This window comes from Bos javanicus, chromosome 15, assembly GCF_032452875.1.
Source record: "Bos javanicus breed banteng chromosome 15, ARS-OSU_banteng_1.0, whole genome shotgun sequence".
Classification (NCBI taxonomy): domain Eukaryota; kingdom Metazoa; phylum Chordata; class Mammalia; order Artiodactyla; family Bovidae; genus Bos; species Bos javanicus.
Genome location: NC_083882.1, coordinates 32649308 through 32672485, shown reverse-complemented (window position 1 = coordinate 32672485; position 23178 = coordinate 32649308). Strand labels below are relative to the sequence as shown.

At 40.3% G+C, this 23178-nt stretch overlaps 1 long non-coding RNA gene across 1 annotated transcript in view; it reads left to right on the top strand.

The window, feature by feature from the left end:
- Positions 1-23178, top strand: part of LOC133261869 (uncharacterized) — a 251842-nt gene that overhangs the window by 204428 nt on the left and 24236 nt on the right. Inside the window, exon 5 of the long non-coding RNA XR_009741159.1 lies at positions 11765-11883. This is a non-coding gene — a long non-coding RNA (uncharacterized LOC133261869). The remainder of the gene's footprint in view (positions 1-11764; positions 11884-23178) is intronic.

The following is a 23178-nucleotide window of genomic DNA, read 5'->3' as shown; positions in this document are numbered from 1 at the left end:
GCATTTTCTGTTTTTTTTTTTTTCTTCCCCCTTTCTAAAGTGCATTGATTTTAATCTCTGGAAGTTGATGAATATATTTTAGGGTACTTTGGGGGCCCTTAACGTTTAGCTAGCTTGTTAGATTTGAAACTAGCTGGGCGTCCTGGAAGGACTCTGATAAATGAGATTTCAGCATTTCTCTGCAGTTCCTCTTATGAATTAATTCATTGTATCCCACAGTGAGAAAAAGGCAGGCCTTGGAGGTGGCTGGTGGAACTGGCATTTGCCACCCTTTACCGATACAGAGACATTACTTTGCCAACAAAGGTCCATCTAGTCAAAGCCATGGTTTTTCCAGTAGTCATGTATGGATATGAGAGCTGGACTATAAAGAAGGCTGAGCATTGAAAAACTGATGCTTTTGAACTGTGGTGTTGGAGAAGACTCTTCTAAGTCCCTTGGATAGCAAGGAGATCCAACCAGTCCATCCTAAAGGAAATCAGTCCTGAATATTCATTGGAAGGACTGAAGCTAAAGCTGAAAGTCCAATACTTTGGCCACCTGATGTGAAGAACTGCCTCATTCGAAAAGACCCTGATGCTGTGCATGACTGAAGGTGGGAGGAGAAGGGAACAACAGAGGATGAGATGGTTGGGTGGCATCACTGACTCAATGGACATGAGTTTGAGTAAGCTCCGGGAGCTGGTGATGGACAGGGAAGCCTGGCATATAGCAGTCCATGGGGTTGCGCAGGTATGACTGAGGGACTGAACTGAACTGAACCAATACAGATATTAACTTTTAAGACAAAACAGACACTGGACCAATAACTAGTGTTTATATTTTATCTTTCTTCCTCCTACCACCAAATATCCACCTTATGAAATGACAAATGGAGTAAAGTTCTATATTTGTGGGAGGTCTTAGGACATTGTCAGTCCTGTGGTTTTGAAGGACATTAGGGTATCAGGCGAAGGAACAGCGCAGTCACTGTGAGGGCTCGCCGTGGACACGAGGCAGGGCATAATCCCCATTCTCCACCCCTCTGGCGTCTGACACAGCTGGAGTCACTCTGAGGGTCAGAGGAATAGAGGCAACCTCCCCTCCCACTTCCATCACAGTTGGACCTAATTGGCCCCCCTTGGTCAGCAGAGATACTGCAGAATGAATGGTCAGTGTTCTGCTCTTTGCTCTGACCTAGTGAGAGGGCTTCTGTACAGGCCAAAGGTGAGGGTCTTGGAAAAGACTGCTTAGGTGACTGCTGGAGACACGCACTACTGGTTTCTACATACCTGTTGCCATTTTGTCCAAGTTGCTCACCCTGCTCATCTCATACTCCCTTTTGAAAGCTACCCTATCTCTTCGCCATGTGGATTATCACTCAGAATAACTACTGTAAAAATTGAATGTGGATTTCATTCTCCAAAGGCAAGAAGAGTGTGTGATCACTAAGTACAGAAAAAGCTTCACACCAGTCATTTGTATCTGTCCCAGTTTGTCCCCACAGTGGTTCTGTAGTTAGAGCCAGCGTCATTGACCAGGCATCCCCCCATCGCCTGGCAACCCACATTCATTAGCCATGAGGTGGCTTCACTGCACATGGCTCTCTTATTTCTCATCCGCAGGGCAATCCCATGACACAGCCAGCCTCCTGAAGGACCCAGATGCAAAGCTCAATGATTTCCTGCTCTAAGTACTTCCATGGTCACTTGCTCCTTTCCTTTACACCATAATCTCTTTCTGAACATAAGTTTTCCTTATGGAATTAAGGACTGTCAGATAATTTGGGTCCCTTCTGGTTCACTAGTGCACAAAGCAGAACCCCGGTCCCTGGAAGAGATAATGCAGACACTTTGTCAGTCAACCCACATGACTTGCAATACCTTGGGAGCCCAGCAAGCAACATGCCCCTCGAAGACTAGGAGGAACCAGGTCTGGATGTCCTGTCTGGGCAGGAATGTGAAAGGAGAACCAATTTGGTAGCAGAGGCAGACTCTGTGGAATGTAGCCAGACTACCCAAGACAGTATGGTCAAAGAGCCTGGTTTTAGAAATTCTTAGCATCAGAGATACAACCTAGTGAGCATTTAGGAGGAGGACAGGGTGGAGGGTGAGGTTATGAGATCAACCCATTCCCCACAAAAGTTTGGCAGACCGAATCTGTCCCAGAGAGAAGAACACTGTGATGAGTAAAGCAACAGTAGAGGCCTGCCATCCAGTGGGTTCTAGGGGACAAGACCTAGTCTTTAAGGAAAAGAAAACTACTAGAATAGATGTGTGGAAAGACTATGAAATACACTAAAGGCAGTAGCCCTAGCCTGAAAAACAGTCCTCATTTGCTTCTTCATCTTAGAAAAGGCATCCGACTAGTTCTACCACATACGGTGGGATTAAATTGTGAGAATTAAATGCTTTGAGATTACATCCACATCTGTGTGTGTGTGTGTGTGTGTGTGTGTGCACTTGTTAGATTACACCTGTACAGTGAAAGCCACAATGGTATTTGACACCATCAGAATACTCAGGGCTCATCCCAGGTGTATCATTTAGTTTTTAAAACAAAAGAATGAAACATTAAGTCAGTCACATAGGATGCTAGATTCTTCCATGTGTTATTTACTGAATTTATTCTCACAACACTCACAGCAACCCTGCGAGGGGTGTATGTTTATCTCTCCTCTCAAAGTTAAGGAAATGGAAGATTGGGGAGACTGAGTGACTTTTTCCAGGAAAGACACCCAATCGTGGTAAAACTATTGAAACTCAAAGTTGTAGGATCTAACTCCGAATGACTCACTCTTAAAAATACTAGGAGGATTTGAATCATCTATTCTCAACAGGGGCCTTTTGTAAAAGTGAGCCTCAAAGCATTCAGAACATAAATATGGAAAGAACCATCAATAATGCAATATCACAGTACACTCCAGATAAGAATTATTTTATTTGGAGAATAATTACTACCTAACATCTCTTGAATAGGTGTCTTAAGTGCCATGCAGTGTTCCACATATGTAATTGCAGGTATTAATACATTTAATCCTCACACCAACCCTGTGAAATATGCTCTATTATCATCCCCATTTTAAAGATGAGGAAACCTAGGCACAGGCATATCAAATAACTTGCCCAAAGTAAAGCCAACTTAATCTAGACTTCAAATTCCACACTCCTAGTCACCATGCTCTCCTGCCCTAGAGGAGAATGTAGCATAATTCCTTGTCATTATTCTAGTTCATTAAAGAGTTCTTGAGAAAGGCACATTGGAGCCCTGCAGCTATGGTTTGAGTCAAAAGAGATTTTCAGTGCAAAAGTTACAAACTTAATTATAAAGCTCCCTTTTATGAGGTTTAGGCCACTAATAGACTTTTTCCTCCTGTTAGAATTTTCCCTGAATTAGGGAAGATCTGGTCCTACAAGTTTGGGGGAAGTAGTGGGGGGAAATAAAGACAGGAGAGATAAGGTGATAGTCAACACTTGGATCAAAAACCTACTGTGGAACTTCATGCTGTTGGAGCCCTGGTAAAAGGGTGACTCATTCTCACCGTGAGAAGTCCTGGTGAGGAAGTGAAAGCAAGTGCTGCTTGACAACTGGCCTTTTAGGAATGGGAGGGATTACCATAGGGAGAGAGCAGTGTGAACTCTGTCCCAGGCTGAGAGCCATACAGGAGCACAAGCAGAGAAATTATGAGCTCCTAAAAGGCTATCCAGAGGGCTCGTCTCTGTGTCCTTCATTGCACCTCCTCTAGTGCCTGGCTCTGCTTGGATCGCAGTAGATGCACAATAAATGCTGAGTGAATTGGATGGCGCGCGTTTTCATGCGTGCGTGAATGAATGAAATCACAGTGCGGGCCATGTCCAAGTCATAGCAAGTCATCCCATATGGCTGAAGTTGGTCTCCCAGAGCATTTTTATGGATCCCAGAGAGTAGTTTCAACAATGAGCAGATCCGGTTGCTAGGGGCCTGGGTCGCCCGTCTCTCGCCATGCCACAGCATCATCACGATGTGTGAGAGATTTGTTTGGAGTGGGGGAAGCATATTTTTGTTTGCATTTGCTTAGCACGTTGCTGTTGCACATTTTGCTATGAGATGTAAAGTCATCTGCATGCGCCGGTTGTGCAGTGAGAGAAGAGTCAAAACAAGCTTCAGGCGGGGTGTCAGCCACATGGCCCAGGCAGATTGTCATCCTCTTTGCCCGTGGTTGCTGCCACCTCCTCTCCCCATTTTTATGACTCTCTTTCTCGTTCCTGAATCCCCACACCTGCGTATACAGCACACCTTAAGTTCCAAGGGTCTAATTTCTAATTGGCTTAATTATATGTCAGCATCCATAGAGACTGAAGATCCAAATCCACCAGGATGGTAGTGCCTCTGACATTCATCCCTGTGGATGAACAACTTGGCATAAGTCTTGACAGCAAGTAAGAGTGGGTGAAGAACCCTCAGGAAACCATACTACCTTGCATCATGCCATCTCCTAAAAAATAAATTTAGCAGTGTGCACAAGCCAAAGCATCATATTCTATCTCTTTTTATCATCTAGGAATACTCCCTTCTCTCAGTTCCATCTCTACCCTGAGTTACAAATGGGACAATCACAGCCAGAGTCAACATCAAGATCATTCATGTCCTGAAGAACACAGGCTCATTTACTGATAGAACTGTGGTACAAAGGGAACGAGTTATTAATTTGGAGTTAAGAAGACTTCATTTTGAGTATCCAGTTTGTGAAATTTTGGGTCAATCAAATTAAGTTTTTCCAAACTTATAGGTAATAGAAGAGTGATAATAACATCACAGGGTTGAAGTAAAGACCATTCATACTCATTCATTTATTCAAATAAGCTGTAGTTAGTGCTCATTCTGTGCCAGGTGTGACACCAAGCTTGAGATGGAGCAGATGGCAAAGCTGACTTAGTTCCTGTCCTTAAAGCCTACAGGAAAAACAGATCATCACAGGTGTGAGGATGGCTAGGAAAGAGAAGTACAGGTGCTTGGAAGGGTGCATTAGCCAAGAGGAAAAAGAACATGAGAAGGTTCTGTGCCACCCAAAGCATGATGCATTCATGGAAATGAAAAAAAAAAAAAAAAACCATGGATGGATGAAGGATCATAGATAATGCATGTGAGGGAGCTCAGTAAACAGAAAGGTACTCCACAGATATGAAGGGATTTCATGCTAATAGAGACTGTATCTTTTGGAAAAAATCATCTCCAATGAAGTTCTTAGTAGATTGGCAAAGGAGATGTTTGGAGACAAGAAGGAGTACTTCCAGTTCTCAAGTCTCATCTTGTAGACAAACCTCTACAGAATGTAGATCCACAGCAGAATGTAGAACAGGAGCACCCGGCCCACAGGTACCTCTCTCCTGCCACACTGAGGTCCTGCCATCCAACACTCATACTTGGCCATTCATTTTGCCTTTGTTTTAAAACACCAAACCTGATGAGAAAAGATTTGCTCACATGTCGTGTACGAGAGCACATCAAAAGCCACACACTAGAAAGTGGTTCAGCAGTCCCCCCTTGGTCCAGGACTCTCACGGCCTTTGGAAGATGCTCATTGTAGACTTTGACCATTCATGACTGGTGTTAAGAAGCTACTTTCTGCTTCTAGAGAATCAGAGATCTTTGGAAAAGATTGAGGGTCTTCTAGGACCCCTCCTACCCAGTTCAGGTGTCTCTTCTGCAAGAGCCCTAACAAGTAGTCAGTCAGTCTCTGCATGGACACTTCCAATGACCGGAGTACTAAGTGCCTTGCAAACCACCCGCTTCATGGTTGAGCCAGTTCATACTTGCTGCTCCATGCATTGGTCTTAGCTCTTCCTCTGCTAACCCAGAGATAACTCTGTTCCTTCATTCAGCATGGATTTATTGAGTGTGTTCCTGGCTCCCTATTATGTGGCACAGTTCCATACAAAGACATGTAGAACAAGGTTTCCTCCTCAAAAGGTCTACCAACTAGTGGGCTTGGTCCACTCCCTGTGTTACTTTGCCTGGACTGCCACAATAAAGTACCACCAATTGGCAGGCTTAAACAACGGAAATCTATTTTCTCACAATTCTTGGAACTAGAAGTCTGAAATGAAGATGTAGCAGGGTTGCTTCTCCTGAGGTGTCTTCCACTGGCTTGGATACATCATCTTCCTTTTCTGTGTCTTCGTCTGGTCTTTCTTCTCTTCGTGTAGCTCTGTGTCCTTATCTCCTATTCTTATGAGGACACGAGTCTTGTCGGATTAAGGAGCACCCTAATGACCTCATTTAATGTAACTACTACTTTACAGACCCTATCTGCAAACAGGTTCATCTGTACCATTTTTCTAGATTCCACATATATGTGTCCATATACAAATGTTTGTTGTTCTCTTTCTGACTTACTGCACTCTGTATAACAGACTCTAGTTTCACCCATAATCTCTGCAGATGACTCAGTTTGATCCTTTATATGGCTAAGTAGTATCCCAATGTGTATTCCAAGATGTGTACCACATCTTCTTTATCCATTCATCTGTCAATGAACATTCAGGTTGCTTGCACATCCTGGATATTTTAAATAGGGCTGCAGTGAACACTGGGGTGCATATGTCTTTTTTTAATTATGGTTTTCTCAGGGTATACGCCAGTAGTAGGATGCAAACATAGAAAATGGATGAGTGGACATGTGGGGCAAGTGGGGTGGGATGAATTGGGAGATTAGGATTGATACACCACCGTGTGTAGAATAGATAGCTAGTGGCAACTTGCTGTATAGTACATGGAGCTCAGCTCAGTGCTCTGTGGTGACTTAGATGGGTGGGATGGAGGTTCAAGGAGAGGAAATATGTATACATGTAGCTGATTCACATTGTTGTACAGCAGAAACCAACACAACATTGTAAAGCAACTATTTCCCCCCTCCCAAAAAAAAGGACGCTATCTGCAAAAACAATCCCATTCTGAGGTTATGGGAGTTAGGTCTTCATGTGAATTTGGAAAGGAACACACAATTCAACCCATAGCACTCCCCTTTGCTCATGCAACTCTAGATACATGTCATGTACCGTGCTCAGTACAAGAATACTGGAGTGGGTTACCATTTCCTACTCCAGGAGATGATCCCTACCCAGAGACTGAACCTGCATCTCCTGTATTTCCTGTACTGGCAGGTGGATTCTTTACCACTGAGCCATCTGGAAGCTATATCCTTTAGCTAAGCTGCTGCTTCTTGGGGGTTGACATTCTCAGTTTCTTTGACTTTGACTTTTTATTCCACTATATGTCACCAAACCTATCACTGTGTTTGTTATTGTCCCATAGAGACACTTTCATTTATTATTGTATCCACTAAAATGTCAGGTCTGAAAGGACACAGGCAGCTGGATTGTTGTCTCCCTACACCTGATGAAACTAACTATCGGCATAGTGTTTGATGAGTTATATGTTTTGTTAACAGTCTTGTACAATAACTCTTAATGACTTTGAAAACAACCAAAATTCTTGGACATTGTAAACTATTGTTTGTTATATAACCTTTTGTTTTTATCAGTTGTTTCTTTGAGGCAAAGTGTGAAATTTTGTGTTTATGAATGAGTTGATAAGGATAGGAACGTGAACAGTCTGAAGGCAGACAACTAGAAATAATATTTCCAGCTTGCCAGCCTTCTATTAATCAAAGCCTTTGAAGACATGGTTTAATCAAGCAAGAGTTTAGCTAATTACATTGTCATTGTATGTGTGTGCTCAGTAACTCAGTTGTGTCTGACTCTTTGCAACCCATGACTGTAGCCTGCTAGGCTTCTCTGTCCCTAGACTTTTCCAGGCAGGAATACCAGAGTAGGTTGTCATTTCCTGCTCAGGGAATCTTCCCAACCCAGAGACTGAACCCATGTCTCCTGTGTCTCCTGCATTGGCAGGCAGATTGGGCCCATGTTATTCCATGGTTCCTTGGAACCAATTGTCAAGTACCTTAACATTCAAATACATATCTCTGTGGCAGTGTGTCCCAAAAATGTGTGTCAAGGAACACCTGATCCTTTGGAATTTTCCAGTTAAGAGTGATCAAAAAAATAGTTCAAAGCAGTATGACTATCCCTTCTTGAAAATGACTAAGCTAAATTGTCACATAAAAAGCTATTAGGTATTCTAGGGTAAAGAAACATGTTTAACTTTTTATAACACAGTGCTTCATAAACTTATTTGACATGGAGCATTTGGTGGCTGAGTGGTAAAGAATCTTCCTGCAGTGCAAGAAACACGGGTTCAATTGCCGGGTTGGGAGGATCCCTGGAGAAGGAAGTGGCAATCCACTCCAGTATTCTTGCCTGGGAAATCTCATGGACAGAGGAGCCTGGCAGGCTACAGTCAATGGGGTTGCAAAGAGTCAGACAAACTTAGCCACCAAACAACATCCACAGAACTAGTTTCTGTGCAATGTACGGCTTGTTTGTTTTCAAATGTTTTATTTATTTATATGGCTGCACAGGCCTTAGTTGCAGCACATAGGATATTCAGTCTTTGTGGTGGCATGCAGGATTTTTAATTGTGGCATGCAAACTGTTAGTTGTGGCATATGTGATCTAGTTCCCTGACCAGGGATCGAACCCAGGTCCCCTCCACTGGGAGTGTGGAGTCCCAGCCACTGGACCAGCAGGGAAGTCCCTGTGCAATGTACTTTGGGAAACACTAGTCTCTAAGCTGAGCTAAGTTTTACCAATAGAGTTTTTTTCTTTTTTCTTTTTTTCATCGATTTCACTTAGCCTCCTTATAGCCAAGCAAATGCCAAAATATTCCTTCAACAGTTCTCCCTCTGTCCTCTGGGCCTATCTTTTTAATTTTATTTTTAATTTTCTTCTATTTTTCTTTTTTTCTCTGTTTTGCACATATATAGCACTTCCACTAGTTTCCTTAAAAACACGCAAGTAGCAGATCATTACAGACTAATGGAACTCATCATCGGGCTGCGTACTCCATGTGGGGTCTTGAGCAATGTGAGGTAAGAGGTTGTGATTAAAGCTTAGAGGATAATCAGATTGCTGGGGGCAACTAGAGTTGGCATTCAGTCATAATAGAAGGCATGGCCAAATTGCCAGTGCTGGAGGTCAGTGAGGAAGGAAGGAAAAGAGAAAATTCCAGGAAATTTTTACTCTACACTGGACACTACTATGTTCTGGCCATTACAAACAAAGAATCCATATTTCCGTAGAGTTCATTGGCCAGTGGGAGAGAGAAATGGGTAAACAAATATAAGTCAGGGTCATATAAATATTATATAAAGGTGGGTTTAAGATGTTATTAGAGCAAAGGAAGAAAAATATGAACTCTGTCCAGAGAGTCTCACTCTTGCCTCCATCCCCCTGCTGTCACTTCAGTCGTGTCCAACTCTGTGTGACCCCATAGAAGGCAGCCCACCAGGCTCTGCCGTCCCTGGGATTCTCCAGGCAAGAACACTGGAGTGGGTTGCCATTTCCTTCTCTAATGCATGAAAGTGAAAAGTGAAAGTGAAGTTGCTCTGTCGTGTCTGACTCTTCGCGACCCCATGGACTGCAGCCCACCAGGCTCCTCTTGCCTTAAATATACAAGGACATTGACAGTGTCAGTGATTGAGACTCCATCAAAAAGGGGAAGGGACTCAGGTAATTGAGTGCACTCCAGTGCACTCAGCATCCCACCTGAAAACTTTGTGTCTGAGTTAGGGAGAGTCAGGAAGCACAGAGTCAAGGAACCAGCAAAGATAATGTCATAAAGCCCCTAAAAACAAAGACTTCCTGGTTTGATGACTCTGAATAGTGATTCTGCTTAATTAACTGCAAGTTTCCGGTACTTGGCATTTGAATGACCCTTTACAGTTCACAGACTGCATTTACACATCTTAATCTCAAAAATCCTGCAAGATTGTTCAGACTGTCCCAATTTATAGATGAGGGAAAAGCAGTTCAATGAGACCAAGTCATACATAGGACATCCTACAGTAAGTGGAAGGAAAGAAAAATGAACTCCCCGCTTGTTCAGACATCAAATCCATTTTTTTTTTGAAATTGAAGAAATGTCTGAGAGTACAAGAGAAATAGCAGAGGAAACACTTGTTTAATAATAATATTCCCAAATGTGTATGATAAGAGGGGGGCCAGCCGAAGAACGTGGAGTGGAGACAGTCCCTAACCTGGATAATAAAGGAAGAGTTTCACGAGAACTTGTCCTTTCAGAAGTTCAAAGTAATCTAAGGACAGACATATTCCAGTAATAGTCCCCAAGTAAGGAGCAACCCTATTTTTATTTAGACAAGTGAATTGTCCACCTGATCTGCCTCTTGAGAAATTTGTATGCAGGTCAGGAAGCAACGGTTAGAACTGGACATGGAACAACAGACTGGTTCCAAATAGGAAAAGGAGTACGTCAAGGCTGTATATTGTCACCCTGTTTATTTAACTTATATGCAGAGGACATCATGAGAAACGCTGGACTGGAAGAAACACAAGCTGGAATCAAGATTGCTGGGAGAAATATCAATAACCTCATAGATGCAGATGACACCACCCTTATGGCAGAAAGTGAAGAGGAACTCAAAAGCCTCTTGATGAAAGTGAAAGTGGAGAGTGAAAAAGTTGGCTTAAAGCTCAACATTCAGAAGACGAAGATCATGGCATCCGGTTCCATCACTTCATGGCAAATAGATGGGGAAACAGTGGAAACAGTGTCAGACTTTATTTTTCTGGGCTCCAAAATCACTACAGATGGTGACTGCAGCCATGAAATTAAAAGACACTTACTCCTTGGAAGGAAAGTTATGACCAACCTAGATAGCATTTTCAAAAGCAGAGACATTACTTTGCCAACAAAGGTCCGTCTAGTCAAGGCTATGATTTTTCCTGTGGTCATGTATGGATGTGAGGGTTGGACTGTGAAGAAGGCTGAGCGCTGAAGAATTGATGATGCCTTTGAACTGTGGTGTTGGAGAAGACTCTTGAGAGTCCCTTGGACTGCAAGGAGATCAACCCTGGGATTTCTTTGGAAGGAATGATGCTAAAGCTGAAACTCCAGTACTTTGGCCACCTCATGCGAAGAGTTGACTCATTGGAAAAGACTCTGATGCTTGGAGGGATTGGGGGCAGGAGGAGAAGGGGATGACAGAGGATGAGATGGCTGGATGGCATCACTGACTCGATGGACATGAGTCTGAATGAACTCCGGGAGTTGGTGATGGACAGGGAGGCCTGGCGTGCTGCGATTCATGGGGTTGCAAAGAGTCAGACACGACTGAGCGACTGATCTGATCTGATCTGATTTTCTAAGCTGGAGATAAAACTCCATCTGCCCGTTGCATCAGCTCAGGTACAGTCAGGGCCATCAGCTCCTACTCTCCTGCTGTGACTCACCAGGTAGATGTCCTCGCCCACCCAGAGCTGAGTGATCAATGGAAGATAAGACATTTCTTCAAAACAAGTTATCCTTCATACCATGCTACTTAAAACAATTTTTTAAAAAATCTTTATTGGCGTATGGTTGCTTTACAATGTTGTGTTCTTTTCTACTGTACAGCAAAGTGAATCAGTTGCATGTATACATATATCCCCTCTTTTTTTGATTTCCGTCCCATTTAGGTCACCATGGAGCACTGAGTGGAGTTCTCGGTGCTATACTCATTAATTATCTATTTTATGCATAGTATCAATAGTGTTTTTATGTCAGTCCCAATCTCCCAATTCATCTCATCACCCACTCTTTCCCTTCTGGTATCCATACATTTGTACTCTACATCTGTATCTCTCTTCTGCTTTGTAAATAATATTGTCTATGCCATTTTTTTTTTCAGATTCCATGTGGTAGCAAAGAGAAACCAGGATGTGAGTGCCTATGGCTGGCATCTCAGGCTCCATCAATTCTTTTTATCTTTTCATTGAGAAAGATGTAAAAAGAGGGCATGCAATAGAGGTGAGTTAACGTAACCTTTCCCAGCCTCTTGCCTAGCCCATCTTCCTCCTCCCTCTCGCATTCTCTGTGTTCTTGGCATAATTCTTTCCCAACGGCTCCCTTGAGCACCTTTCTGCTCATTATTTTATTCTACCTGCCTAGATAAATCTCCAGATGATTCACTTCCTCTAAAACCCACCTACTCTAACATTGTCAAGGGATTCCTACAAAAGAACAATCAAGCATTTGCCTGGAGGACTAGTGGACTAGATTTCTTCTGTTTTAATTTATAACATGAAATAAGGAGCTTAGTCTACACCAGGCTCCTGGGAACCCCACTTAATAGACTGCGCGTCAGGGAACTTTCCACAGACTGCTTTGCAAGATGTCTTCCGTGCTATTGGGATATTCTCTGGCCAACTAACTGATTGCTGATGTCTGTTTCATGCCTCGGTGACTTCTTGCTGTTGACCTGGGTTCATTCTCTCATTCAGCTCATTGAATACTTTTTATGAGACAGGTTGTTATCAAAAGGCTATTTGTACCTTTATCAGAGGACAGAAGGAAGGGCATACAGTATATAATTCATCCATTTTTCTTAGTCCTCAATATTTGTGAGCAATTGTTCAGAGAGGTCCATAGGAGGTCCATTACATAGGGATGTGGCCAGAACACCCTGCAAGAAAAAAGATGAAAGAAAATAATTTTCTCCTTCTTAGATATGGTCCAGTCTTCAAAATTCACTGGAAATAGGAACTGATGCTTTCTGTGGATAGCTACTGGAGATATAAACAGAATGAATGTAGTCCTCAGAAAGACAAGATAATCCTATAAAGCAGTACTTCTTCTACTTGAACAGCATTTAGATGTCTTTTTAGAGGAAAACAACTGTCATGTAGCCCCATGTTGACTCCAATTCATTTTATTTTAATGTTTCTTAGATATATATAACCATTAAACTAAGCATAAACTCCTTATGCATATTAACCCTTAAGCAATACAGTCAAAATTAATTTGCAAATAAAACTAAACTAATACCAGAATCATTAGCATTAATTTAGTATGCCATATGACAACTTGGTAAAATTAATTTTTGCTCAGAATGTGACTGTGATTCCAAGGGCTATGGTGTATGTACTCGCTTTTAAGTTTGGCCTGCCTCTGCTGTCACCTGTTATGCAATGACCCCATCCCTACAGTACTTCTCTCTATGAAAATTCTGAGAAGCCACCGCTTCTTTAGTATACATTGAAGTCCTCTGGTTTTCACTACAGTGCAAGTGAATTCTACCTCACCCCCTTCTCATTAGTGAAACATACCACTTGGCTCAAACACAAATGCAACTGGAGCTCTGGAATCATGTAGCAGTTGTCAATTCTGAGGTCTTTCAGATGCCCCAGAATAAGTGCATGTGTGTTTTTTAGATCATCAAACTGAAAATATAACATAGAAAATTTCTCATTAAGTACCATATGTGAAATAGATAGCTAGTGGGAAGCTGCTGCATAGCACAGGGAGCTCAGCTCAGTGCTCTGTGATGGCTTAGAGGGGCGGGATGGAGGGAGGGAGGACAAGAGGGAGAGGATATATGTGTACATAGAGCTGACTCACTTCATTGTACAGCAGAAACTAACATGATGTTGTAAAACAATTATACTCCAATAAAAAAATTTTTTTTAATGTTTTTTGACTTTCTAAGAGTATGCCTCTAGCCTCCCACAGAGATTCCACATATTGCTGCTTGACAAATATGGCCAGAGAACTATCTGAATTTCTTCTGTCAGAGCTCGTAATGACACATGTCCTGTACCACTGTCCAGAAAGAGTTGGCCCTGCTTCCATCACAGAGATGGAGGTCAGGAGGGATGAGGAAAAAGGCATGGCTGCTCAGACTGAGCCATCTCCAGAATCTTCCAGATGGAAATCAGGCAGAAACTTAACTCATTTGGAATATTTTGCACTTGCCACAATGGCTGAGAGACTGTTATGATCTAACCCTGTGTAGGATGCTTTTATGGGATGTTATAAAAGAGAAAATACATACACACTGGCTAACAAGAGAGGCGGGATGACATAATGGCCTATTTCATCTGCAATTTCAGTGATTATATAAATGATGAATAAAATCCAGCTACAAGTGCTTTTTTATTATCTTCTCGATGGGCTAAGATCTAAAAGCTTGACCCCTGGAAAGTAATAGCCTCTTTCATATGTATCCAGAGCTGGAATAAAGCTGGGGATCTGGACTTTGACCTGAAGCTCTTAAACAGAATGCGGCTTATCACTCCCCTGAGGGACAGAGAGTTTTACAATGAGATCATCTTACACTGGAGGAGTTGTATAGATGACTCTTAAAAGTCAATGTAATCTACCCCAAAATGGCTTCTACTGGGGGTGGCTGAGATATCAGATTGGCAGTGCTGAATTGTTCACCAGAAGCCCCCTACCTTGCCTAGGATAGAGAAGGGTGGAGGTCAAGCTGCTGATACTCGTGTCCTGGAAGCAGGGGGTTCTGTCTCTGTCTTGAGGTCACTAGATAGAACAAGACCTGAGTCATTCTCCCTGAAAGTGTTGGAGCTAAGATCAAGTCTCTTGTTGTTCAGTCACATCTGACTCTTTGCGAACTCATGGACGGCAACACACCAGACTTCCCTGTCCTTCATCATCTCCCAGAGTTTGCTTAAACTCATGTCCATTGAGTCAGTGATGCCATCCAACCATCTCATCCTCTGTCATCCCCATCCCCTTCTCCTCCTGCCTTCAGTCTTTCCCATCACCAGGATCTTTTCCAATGAGTCAGTTTTTTGCATCAGTTGGCCAAAGTATTGGAGCTTCAGCATCAGTCCTTCCAATGAATATTCAGGGTTGCTTTCCTTTAGGATTGACTGGTTTTGATCTCCTTGCAGTCCAAAGGATCCTCAAGAGTCTTCTTCAACACCACAATTCAAAAGTATCAATCCTTCAGCACTCAGGCTGCTTTATGGCCCAACTCTCACATCCATGCATGACTACTGGAAAAACCATAGCTTTGACTATGCAGACCTTTGTTGGCAAAGTAATGTCTCTGCTTTTTAATATGCTGTCTAGGTTTGATCAAGTCCTAAAAGCCAGCAAACCAATTACTGGGCAAACTACCTACATCACATTAGGGGACATAACATTAGATGTCCTCTAGCCAGGGTGTCCAGAATCTGGGTTCTTACAATAGAATGGAATCTCTGGAGGAATACCCTTGCTGGTCTACCATCCCTGAGGGAAGTTACTTTGTCATGTGTGGCTGAGCTTGTTTGTACCAGTTGTCTGTCAGACATTTGTAGCTGAAACCAGAATCACTTCGGATGCTACCTGATTGAACCAAGATTTCTCTTAGTAACTTCTACCTATCTCAAAACTCATGAGTCATCCAGGTAACTTGGGGCTTTATCCCCTATCAATGGATTCTGCTAATGTGCATGGATAGGAGAAGGCAGATTAAAGCAACCTTTCCGGGTAGAAGTAGGCAGTTGAGAGAAAGTGTTTGCAGATCTCTCACACCTCTGATGGTGATACACAGCATCCATTAGTGAGACACCTAATCATCTGTAGCTGTCAAATCCAAACTGCCTTCTTTTAAGAGCCAATTTGTTTTCTTGCCAGATCAATGGTCTTATCTGTAATTGTGTGGACCACCAGCAACAGCCAATAACCAGTTAACATGCAATTCAATTTCGGAAGAAAAGAAATGTCTTAATTCAAACATTTATTGTACAAGTGTGAAATGCCCTTAGTGAAATTAATGGTGGCTAAGTGACTATAACTTATAAATCAGTTTGCCTGAGTGGAGCAAAGTGATAGAAGGAAATAATATAGACTTTGGAACAGATGAACACAACTGCTCAGTCTTTTGATTTTTAATTCTGGGTCTGCTGCCATTACTGTATTCTGTTGATAATGGTTGTCAGCATGCCTAGATCTCATCTAGTATAACAGCTGGAACAACAGTCAAAGTTTCTAGTGCTCCCACCGACCATAACGTCTCAACAGAAAGATGCTCTGCTGCCTATGCATTACTCCCTCCTCTACTCTAGTCTTGGTCCCCAAACAGTTGTCTTCAGATGTCCATTAATCCTATCATGAAACCCCATCCTCCATTTTTCATTTGAAATGGATGCAAAGGAAGATTTATACCTTCTGAGACACTCTTGTGTTGTACAGAGGCTGTGCTCTGATTCACAATTTTTTAAATAGCCAAATCATATCTCCATACCATGCTGCAATACATTTGCTCATGAAGCATAACATCACTGAAAGTACTCTAAGCAAGTAGAATTTTCAGTTGAAAATGGAGAATAGCAAGCTGTTCACTAAGCCTGTATCCTCTTTTCCCTTGCCACATAGCCGGACCATACCTGCTCTTTCCTTTTCTGTTTGATGTGGCCATGTGACTGAGTTCAAGCCAGTGGAGTCTGAACCTAAGTGAACCTTAGTGAAGACGGGCTTGAACGCTTGGTCCTAAGAAATCTTTCACATACCATTCTTCTTGTTCTTTCCTCTTCTAGTAACTTGACACAGATTAATAATGACAGTTTTGGAAGCCAAAGTGTTGATGATGGAATAGTAGATGGAAGACATACGAGTCCTTGAATCACCATTTGGGAGAGAGTTGGGCATCAATTAGGAACACCTATTTTATTCTTTATCTGAAAGCAAAGTAAACTTCTTTGGTGTTTGAACCTTTATGTAATTGGGGGTTTACTTGTTACCGCAGCAAGCATAAATGTCAATGATACAGTGTGTTCTACTGAATATAAAGAGAAAGGAAAGTGATATTCCAAGATTCCTAACAGTTTTAGGATATTTTTCTCCCAAAATGAATGTTTTTAAAGAACAATAATACCTTCCTTGGGTTTGAGATTCAAGTTCCTTGTCTGAGCAAAAAAAAAGAAAAAAGAATTTTGGACTAAATCTTCCTGAATCCATATCATGTTACTATTTTGTTTTTTTTACTCACATAATCTTCCTTTTTTTTTTTTTTTTTTGAGAAAGGAAGTGCAAAGCGTAGGGCCATACAATGAAAAATCTTTTTCCAAGTAGAGTGGAGAATAGTAAGGAGGCCAAGTCAATGTAGAAACAAATAAATACAAAATCTATTAGAATTAAACCAGCTAGTTAAATCTGCCTTTAACATTGCTTTGGGGCTTTTTATTGCTGCAAAGAAGTATGAAACAAAATGGTATATTATGAAAAGAGGGAAGGGTAGAGGGAAATCTTGAGGAAGGAGGGGAGGAGGGCAGATAGTGTTGAAACTCAAGTAGGAAACAAAGTGACATTTAGCTTTGGTTCCATGACTTTCTAAGCAGTCAACCCTGATAGATTGTGACCCCACCTGTTACCGAACAGAGCTGTTGTTTGCTTCCTGCTTACTCAACTCTTGCTCCTCTAACAGCAAATGAATGTCACATGTACATAGACACATACTCCCACACAAGCACACTTCCAGACAGTGGGTCATAATTTCCTTCAGTATTAATGCCAAGAATTGCCACACTGTTAAAGTCTGTCTTCCAAATAAACTTAACCTTCATGTGTAAGTGATTTGACATTACATCTTTTCCTATTAATGAAAAAAACTTTTTTTCTACAGTCACCCAGCTTCCAAACTAATCCCAGGTATAAAATGTAAATTACATTAAATGTTTGAACTATTCCAGACACACCTTAATCCGATAATCCTTTCTTAACTCAGGAAGGGTCTTAAAAGATGGACTGCCATTTATCAACCCAAGAGAGCTGAGACCCACAATTCAACAATATGCTGTTTTCATGAGTGGCTCCCCTGGTTGGCATGATACCACAAAGCACTATGGAATGCCAAACACCCAATTCTTTGGATTAAAAGTACAGTAATTCCGTGAAGCTTTTTGTTCTGAGTTGAGAGAATGGTTGTATAGTGACTCACACTTCTTCAGACTTATCAGAGTAACATTATGTCAAGTATTTCATAAAATGATCTTTCTTTCCCTCTGTCCCTTCCTCTCTCCCTCTCCATCTTTCTCTCTCCCCCTCTCCCTCTGTCTCTCTCCTTCCCTCTGTCTCTCCCTCTCTTTCTTCATTTCTCTCTCAAAGGTGATTTGTGAATCTTCCTTCAAACTTAGCTAAAATTTAGCTTTAATCTCTAACATTAAAAAGATTAAAAAAACAAAACAAAAACCTGAACCTTATGGAGAAATCTGGTCCATAGCTAAAAGGATTTCAGTAACAAGAAAGGTCCTCTGACTTCTAGACTGATGAGATTCCAACCACTAGGAATTGGAAGTGGACAAAGATGTAGGCATCGGAAGTGGAGAAAGATGTAGTGGGACTTGCCCATGCCTTCTCTCTCAGGTTTCACTGCTTTTTACCCGACACTGACATAAGCTTAAGAAGGACTGCAGCCCCCAGGAGCTCTGAGTTTGACTGCCACTGGCCCATGAGCATTCTCTCTTGAGCCATTTAATAGACACGGAAGAATAAGTCTCTGACCTCCGAGCAGAAGGCTCCAAGGCTGTGTTCTAGACTCAGGGAATAGAATGTAGTATGAAAATCACTTAGGACACGTGATTCACATTTCTTCCCATTTGCCTATTTGTTTAGTCCCTAGTTTCATTCCACAAAGTATTGAATCAGATACTGGGGTAGAGAAACGTTATCAATGTAAATTTATGAAATAAAATCAGAAGTCAGAGTGAAAAAAAAAAAGGCAGTACAAATACACTAGCCATAAAGTATATGCCATGGCAGACAGAGTTCTTTTTGATCCTGGCCAAAAGAAACTATCATCAGGAATGTTCTTCAAGCTTTTGGTCTGACTGATGTTTTTAAAATTTTAGAACATGAAGAAAATGTAAAAATTTTTAAGTAATTTGTAAACCTCTCATAAAGAGATTTAGAATTGTTAATATTTTGGTGAGCTTACTCTTAGCTTTTCTCTTTCTCTCCCTCTCTCTATATAAATATAAATTACATTATGTGCATTCTTCCACATCATTAACTATTTTATGCAAATGTGATTTGTAATGGTCTGAAAAATGTTACCTCATATGGACATATCATAATTATGCCAGACTCCTATTTATTATTAGACATTTTGATTGCCTCTAATAATTTGCTATAATAAACTCACGATGGAGGGCCTTATATATAATCTTTTCAGACATTTCTCATAATTTCCTGGGGATATATTCTTATGAGTAGAATTATCAGGACCAATGGTAAAAATTTCTGTGTGGTTCTTTATTTTCAAATCACTTTCTAGAACATCAGTAGCCATTTTCATTTTAACAATGATTCATAAGAGCACTTTCTCAACATTCTCTTCAAAATAAATTACTATTTTTAAAAATGTCATTGGTTTGACAGGTAGAAAATAGTATTTCATTATATTTCTTTTCTTTTGATTTCTGGTGAAATGGAATACTTTGCTTCTTACACTCATTATGGATTTGTTTTCATTTTTAGAGTGTGTTAGTCACTCAGTCGTGTCCAACTCTTTACTACCTCATGGACTTTAGCCTGCTAAGCTCCTCTGTCCATGGGATTTCCCAGGCAAGAATACTGGAGTAGGTGGCCGTTCCCTTCTCCAGGGGATCTTCCAGACCCAGGGATCAAACCTGCATCTTCTGCGTTGTAGGGGGATTCTTTATTGTCTGAGAAGGATAGCCTATTTATTTATGTGCTTGGTGCTTGACCAATTTGGGTTTAATTTTTAATATGTTTTTATTGATTTTTTTGTTTTTTTTTTTAATATAAAATTTTCACATATTATAGTCTGTTATATTTATATTCATACAATGCTTTAAGCAAGTTCTTTTATTCTTTATATTTTCTAAATATTTATAATACAAAGTAGTTGAATATCATATATGTACTTTGAGATCCACCACTTGACCAAGTGCTAAATTATTATAAATTATTCTAAAATATTTTGGAAGATATATCAAGTTTCTTCCTTTTGAATAATTTTACTTATTTATATTTCATATATAAGCATCTTACCTCTTACAAACTCTTGTCAGTTTTAATGAGCTAGATATTTGTAATTGGTTTAAGATACAGACTTTTTAATATTAAGAAAGCATACTGTCTGTTCTACTACACTATAGTTTTCTTTTTCAATATTGGATACTAAATTTTATCAGATATGATTGATATGGTCATGTAGCCTTTCATGGTTTGACTTATTGAGAGACATAGCATTTAAACAGACTTGGATTCTTTGATTCAGGAATTTACTCTTACATGTCAAAAAAAAAATTTTTTTTTAGCCATACTATTTAACTTCATTTATTAGTCTATTTTGTTTATTACTTATTTTTTAATTAATTAGTTTATTTTAATTGGAGGATAATTACTTTAAAATATTGTGGGTTTTGCCATACATGGACATAAATCAGCCACAGGTGCACGTGTCTCCCATCCTGAACCCCGCTTCCACCTCCCTCCCCACCCCAGCACTGGCTTTGAGTGCCCTACTTCATGCATGGAACTTGCACTGGGCATCTATTTTACGTATGGGAATATACATGTTTCAATGTTATCCTCTCATATCATCCCACCCTCGCCTTCTCCCACATAGTCCATAAGTCTGTTCTTTACACCTGTGTCTCTTTTGCTGCCTTGCGTATAGGATGGTCATTACTGTCTTTCTAAATTCCATATATATGCGTTAATATGCTGTATTGGTGTTTCTCTTTCTGACTCACTTCACCTCATTAGAACTGACTCAAATGCATTCTTTTTTATGGCTGAGTAATATTCCATTGTGTATTTAATTATCAGTATTTTAGTTTGGACTTTTTATATCCACATTCATAATTTGGAATTCCATAGTATTATTATATGCAATATAGATAAGATTTTTTTATATCAGTTTATAGTAAGTAAATTAGAAATGTTCATTTATTAAATTTATTTAGGTTATTATTTAATTTATTTAATTATTTAGTAAATGAATTAAATATGTTCAGTATTTTCTCTGTTCTTGAATTTACAGTTTACATTACTTTTAGCATTTAAGAGAACTTGTCAGTAGGAATCTCTGTCCCTAAAACTTTTATTTGATAGCATAATTCCTTAATAATTCTTTGAAATGTTTGCCATATTATTTCATCTGTTCAAAATGTCCATTCTCTTTGAATCAACTTTGATAATTTGTAAGCTCCCTAGATATTTACCATTGTATTGTGTTTTTCAAAGTACTGTGAAGTTTCACATACATCATTTTCATTAAAATTATGTTAATATGACATATACACATGTGCAGCATTGCATTTTTTTCATTCATTTATTTTAAATGTGTTGCATTTTTTTCTTTACTTCCTGATGAAAATTTCCTCTGCTGAATTTTTCTGATTTCTAATTTACTTATTTCTGTTGTTATTGTTACTGTTTTCTTCCTTCTGCTTTCCTTAGATTGATTTACGTTTTCTAGCTACTTGAAAAAATGATCATGTATTTTTCATAACTAAATCACTTTAGGCAATGGATTACTTCTAATTAGAACTTTGGCCATATCCCATAAGTTTTGGTAAACAGGTTTCATTGTCATCATTGGACTGCAATTTTAATTTTTATTTCTTCTTTGATATACTCATTCAAGGATGATTTAATGTGCTTTTGTGAACCATCGTCCCCCTAAGCACACATACAGCACTGCTTGGTCTTTGTTAAAATGACCTGAACTTTTAAAGTATTTTTCAAGAATATTTTTAATATTCTTGATTTCTGCCCTCAATTTTATAACCAAATATATTACATTATATCATCAAACCCTGTGTTCTGCTATCTAAAAATGTAAACAATTGCATGACTTGAACTATTCTTGATTCCATCATATTTTAAAAATTAATAGTTCTTTATAACCTTTGTCTCGGTGCTATTTGGTGCTGTGAGATAAACCATCAGATTGGTAGCACTGAATTAGTCTGTCCAGCAAACAAGTTTGAAGCCATGTCCTACAGAGATTCTAATTGAAAGCAGCAGCGGCTATTCCATTGGCATCATATTTACCAATACGGTACAATTTTACCACATTTGACACAATTCCCCTTTCATCAAGTTAACCAACGTTCCTTCAACACACAGAAAAAAATAAACTCAGCCAAAGTTTCTCCTTCTCCATAAAGCCACCCTTAATTTCCAGCTTTCTTGAAAGTCCCCTTAGGACTTCCCAGAGCATTCTATACACATAATTATCCCATCACGTGTCCTGCTGGTTTTCTATGACTGTTTCTCGGCTAAGCATTTTGTGGGTAGTGCCTAGCTCAGTGCCTGAGAATTTATAGATGATTGATGAAGGTTTTATTAAATGATTTAAAGTAATAAAAGGGGCATCCCAAGTGTGGCACAGTGGTAAGGAATCTGCATGCTAATGCAGGAGATGCAAGAGGTGTGAGTTCAGCCCCTGGGTTGGGAGTATCCCCTGGAGTAGGAAATGGCAATATATTCCCAGTATTCTTGCTTAGAAAATTCCATGGACAGAGGAGCCTGGTGGGCTACAGTCCATGGAGTCACAAAGATTCAGACAAAACTGAGTGAACAGGCATGCACGATAAAAGGAATACTCAAATAAGCAAACATTTTGAATGGACAGTAACTGTTATCTATTTGTTCATCTCCTCTGATTGGCTCTTTAGTTTTAGTGTTGCCAAGAGAAAAAGTCTGCAGGGACCTCCTTGTGAAGTCAGAATGAGACCTCCCCATGAATTCAGAAAGGAGAGCAGAACTCCAGGAGGGTGGTCACCTACTGAATTAGTAGAGGGGTAGCTCTTTGATGTACGCTCTTTGATGTACGGACAATGGCTATAGGACATTGTGAGATACTGGGAACTTTGTAACTGCCCGCATCTGTTATTATCAGTTTACCCTCTTCCATTATTTCCCCCAGTGGCAGTTTTCAGTAACACACTCATCAGAGGATGGTCTCTGCATACTTGAAGAGGTCCATGCTGCAGCTGCTCCCTCCCCAGTCTTCCCTGACCACTGGCTTGAGAGTAACTCCCTCCATCTCTGAACTTCTTCCCCACACAGTGACCTTACTAGACGCTTGGCTTCTAAGACTTACTGCTTTCTACTATATTTTTCCGGTTTAACAGAGTTTGAGGATTTTTGAAGATGAATGGAAAACTGCTTTTTCCTTCCCCAAAGTTTCTAGCAAGACATTTTGCACATTGTTATATATTGAGTGAGCATGTTAATGCATGTGTGTATATACACGGGCATAGGAGTGTGTGTGTATGGAATTGCACACCCCACAAATACCCATTTCAAAATCTTCCTCCCCAGACAAAATCAAAAGAA